This window comes from Oncorhynchus clarkii, chromosome 7 (assembly GCF_045791955.1).
Source record: "Oncorhynchus clarkii lewisi isolate Uvic-CL-2024 chromosome 7, UVic_Ocla_1.0, whole genome shotgun sequence".
Classification (NCBI taxonomy): Eukaryota; Metazoa; Chordata; class Actinopteri; order Salmoniformes; family Salmonidae; genus Oncorhynchus; species Oncorhynchus clarkii.
In genome coordinates this window covers 15082622-15087621 of record NC_092153.1, presented here as the reverse complement: position 1 = coordinate 15087621, position 5000 = coordinate 15082622, and the positions used below count along the sequence as shown (strand labels likewise).

At 43.1% G+C, this 5000-nt stretch overlaps 1 non-coding gene across 1 annotated transcript; it reads right to left on the bottom strand.

Moving 5' to 3' along the window:
• Nucleotides 1-2089: 2089 nt before the first annotated feature.
• trnar-ccu (transfer RNA arginine (anticodon CCU)) lies at nucleotides 2090-2162 on the bottom strand. Its single transcript has one exon. It is a non-coding gene; the product is annotated as a tRNA-Arg (tRNA).
• Between the last annotated feature and the right edge of the window lie 2838 nt (nucleotides 2163-5000).

The window sequence follows — 5000 nt, the reverse complement described above, 5'->3', positions numbered from 1 at the left end:
ATACGAACTGTTGGAAGAGGTAAAAAAATATATATAATGGCACTGAGACATGCCCATGAAACGACACATTTTTAAAAAATGTTGTTCGCACTTAAAATAAACTGTTTAGCAGAGGATGGTTTCGATCTATCGACTTCTGGGTTATGGGCCCAGCACGCTTCCGCTGCTCCACTCTGCTCTCAGCCACTTCAGAAAAGACTAGAACTCACAATCCATGGCTTAGGAGTCCATTAGGCCACTGGGGCACTGTCTACCTTTTGCAAATAGTACGAACTGATACAAGCAGTAAAAACAATGTGTACTGGATAGCAATGAGACACGCAAATTAAATGTAGCTTTCTAATTTCTGTTTGCGTTTCATTTTTGAAAATAATCTGTTTAGCAGAGGATGGTTTCGATCCATCGACCTCTGGGTTATGGGCCCAGCACACTTCCGCTGTGCCACTCTGCTCTCAGCCACTTCAGAAAAGACTAGAACTCAAAATCTTTGGCTTAGGAGTCCAGTATCTTAGGCCACTGGGATACTGTGTAAACAGTATGACCTATACGAACTGTTGGAAGAGGTAAAAAAATATACATAATGGCACTGAGACATGCCCATGAAACGACACATTTTTAGAAAATGTTGTTCGCACTTAAAATAAACTGTTTAGCAGAGGATGGTTTCGATCTATCGACCTCTGGGTTATGGGCCCAGCACGCTTCCGCTGCGCCACTCTGCTCTCATCCCCTTCAGAAAAGACTAGAACTCACAATCCATTGCTTAGGAGTCCAGTGTCTTAGGCCACTGGGATACTGTGTAAACAGTATGACCTATACGAACTGTTGGAAGAGGTAAAAAAATATATATAATGGCACTGAGACATGCCCATGAAACGACACATTTTTAAAAAATGTTGTTCGCACTTAAAAATAAACTGTTTAGCAGAGGATGGTTTCGATCCATCAACCTCTGGGTTATGGGCCCAGCACGCTTCCGCTGCGCCACTCTGCTCTCAGCCACTTCAGAAAAGACTAGAACTCACAATCCATGGCTTAGGAGTCCAGTATCTTAGGCCACTGGGATACTGTGTAAACAGTATGACCTATACGAACTGTTGGAAGAGGTAAAAAAAAAAATATAATGGCACTGAGACATGCCCATGAAACGACACATTTTTAAAAAATGTTGTTCGCACTTAAAATGAACTGTTTAGCAGAGGATGGTTTCGATCCATCAACCTCTGGGTTATGGGCCCAGCACGCTTCCGCTGCGCCACTCTGCTCTCAGCCACTTCAGAAAAGACTAGAACTCACAATCCATGGCTTAGGAGTCCAGTATCTTAGGCCACTGGGATACTGTGTAAACAGTATGACCTATACGAACTGTTGGAAGAGGTAAAAAAAAAATTATAATGGCACTGAGACATTATGCCCATGAAACGACACATTTTTTAAAAATGTTGTTCGCACTTAAAATAAACTGTTCAGCAGAGGATGGTTTCGATCCATCGACCTCTGGGTTATGGGCCCAGCACGCTTCCGCTGCGCCACTCGGCTCTCAGCCGCTTCAGAAAAGACTAGAACTCACAATCCATGGCTTAGGAGTCCAGTATCTTAGGCCACTGGGATACTGTGTAAACAGTGTGACCTATACGAACTGTTGGAAGAGGTAAAAAAAAAATTATAATGGCACTGAGACATGCCCATGAAACGACACATATTTAAAAAATGTTGTTCGGACTTAAAATGAACTGTTTAGCAGAGGATGGTTTCGATCCATCGACCTCTGGGTTATGGGCCCAGCACGCTTCCGCTGCGCCACTCTGCTCTCAGCCACTTCAGAAAAGACTAGAACTCACAATCCATGGCTTAGGAGTCCAGTATCTTAGGCCACTGGGATACTGTGTAAACAGTATGACCTATACGAACTGTTGGAAGAGGTAAAAAAAATATATATAATGGCACTGAGACATGCCCATGAAACGACACATTTTAAAAAAAATGTTGTTCGCACTTAAAATAAACTGTTTAGCAGAGGATGGTTTCGATCCATCGTCCTCTGGGTAATGGTCCCAGCACACTCCCGCTGCCACACTCTGCTTCCATCCACCCCAGATGGGACTTGAACCCACAATCCCTGGCTTAGGAGGCCAATGCCTTATCCATTAGGCCACTGGGGCACCATCTACCTTTTGCAAATAGTATGAACTGATAGAAGCAGTAAAAACAATGTGTACTGGATAGCACTGAGACACGCAAATGAAATGTAGCTTTCTAATTTCTGTTTGCGTTTCATTTTTGAAAAGAATCTGTTTAGCAGAGGATGGTTTCGATGCATCAAACTCTGGGTTATGGGCCCAGCACGCTTCCGCTGCGCCACTCTGCTCTCAGCCACTTCAGAAAAGACTAGAACTCACAATCCATGGCTTAGGAGTCCAGTATCTTAGGCCACTGGGATACTGTGTAAACAGTATGACCTATACGAACTGTTGGAAGAGGTAAAAAAAAAAATATAATGGCACTGAGACATGCCCATGAAACGACACATTTTTAAAAAATGTTGTTCGCACTTAAAATGAACTGTTTAGCAGAGGATGGTTTCGATCCATCAACCTCTGGGTTATGGGCCCAGCACGCTTCCGCTGCGCCACTCTGCTCTCAGCCACTTCAGAAAAGACTAGAACTCACAATCCATGGCTTAGGAGTCCAGTATCTTAGGCCACTGGGATACTGTGTAAACAGTATGACCTATACGAACTGTTGGAAGAGGTAAAAAAAAAATTATAATGGCACTGAGACATTATGCCCATGAAACGACACATTTTTTAAAAATGTTGTTCGCACTTAAAATAAACTGTTCAGCAGAGGATGGTTTCGATCCATCGACCTCTGGGTTATGGGCCCAGCACGCTTCCGCTGCGCCACTCGGCTCTCAGCCGCTTCAGAAAAGACTAGAACTCACAATCCATGGCTTAGGAGTCCAGTATCTTAGGCCACTGGGATACTGTGTAAACAGTGTGACCTATACGAACTGTTGGAAGAGGTAAAAAAAAAATTATAATGGCACTGAGACATGCCCATGAAACGACACATATTTAAAAAATGTTGTTCGGACTTAAAATGAACTGTTTAGCAGAGGATGGTTTCGATCCATCGACCTCTGGGTTATGGGCCCAGCACGCTTCCGCTGCGCCACTCTGCTCTCAACCACTTCAGAAAAGACTAGAACTCACAATCCATTGCTTAGGAGTCCAGTGTCTTAGGCCACTGGGATACTGTGTAAACAGTATGACCTATACGAACTGTTGGAAGAGGCAAAAAAAAAATTATAATGACACTGAGACATTATGCCCATGAAACGACACATTTTTTAAAAATGTTGTTCGCACTTAAAATGAACTGTTTAGCAGAGGATGGTTTCGATCCATCAACCTCTGGGTTATGGGCCAAGCACGCTTCCGCTGCTCCACTCTGCTCTCAGCCACTTCAGAAAAGACTAGAACTCACAATCCATTGCTTAGGAGTCCAGTGTCTTAGGCCACTGGGATACTGTGTAAACAGTATGACCTATACGAACTGTTGGAAGAGGTAAAAAAATATATATAATGGCACTGAGACATGCCCATGAAACGACACATTTTTAAAAAATGTTGTTCGCACTTAAAATAAACTGTTTAGCAGAGGATGGTTTCGATCTATCGACTTCTGGGTTATGGGCCCAGCACGCTTCCGCTGCTCCACTCTGCTCTCAGCCACTTCAGAAAAGACTAGAACTCACAATCCATGGCTTAGGAGTCCATTAGGCCACTGGGGCACTGTCTACCTTTTGCAAATAGTACGAACTGATACAAGCAGTAAAAACAATGTGTACTGGATAGCAATGAGACACGCAAATTAAATGTAGCTTTCTAATTTCTGTTTGCGTTTCATTTTTGAAAATAATCTGTTTAGCAGAGGATGGTTTCGATCCATCGACCTCTGGGTTATGGGCCCAGCACACTTCCGCTGTGCCACTCTGCTCTCAGCCACTTCAGAAAAGACTAGAACTCACAATCCATGGCTTAGGAGTCCATTAGGCCACTGGGGCACTGTCTACCTTTTGCAAATAGTACGAACTGATACAAGCAGTATAAACAATGTGTACTGGATAGCAATGAGACACGCAAATTAAATTTAGCTTTCTAATTTCTGTTTGCGTTTCATTTTTGAAAATAATCTGTTTAGCAGAGGATGGTTTCGATCCATCGACCTCTGGGTTATGGGCCCAGCACACTTCTGCTGTGCCACTCTGCTCTCAGCCACTTCAGAAAAGACTAGAACTCAAAATCTTTGGCTTAGGAGTCCAGTATCTTAGGCCACTGGGATACTGTGTAAACAGTATGACCTATACGAACTGTTGGAAGAGGTAAAAAAAAATATATAATGGCACTGAGACATGCCCATGAAACGACACATTTTTTTAAAATGTTGTTCGCACTTAAAATAAACTGTTTAGCAGAGGATGGTTTAGATCCATCGACCTCTGGGTTATGGGCCCAGAACGCTTCCGCTGCGCCACTCTGCTCTCAGCCACTTCAGAAAAGACTAGAACTCAAAATCTTTGGCTTAGGAGTCCAGTATCTTAGGCCACTGGGATACTGTGTAAACAGTATGACCTATACGAACTGTTGGAAGAGGTAAAAAAATATACATAATGGCACTGAGACATGCCCATGAAACGACACATTTTTAGAAAATGTTGTTCGCACTTAAAATAAACTGTTTAGCAGAGGATGGTTTCGATCTATCGACCTCTGGGTTATGGGCCCAGCACGCTTCCGCTGCGCCACTCTGCTCTCATCCCCTTCAGAAAAGACTAGAACTCACAATCCATTGCTTAGGAGTCCAGTGTCTTAGGCCTCTGGGATACTGTGTAAACAGTATGACCTATACGAACTGTTGGAAGAGGTAAAAAAATATATATAATGGCACTGAGACATGCCCATGAAACGACACATTTTTAAAAAATGTTGTTCGCA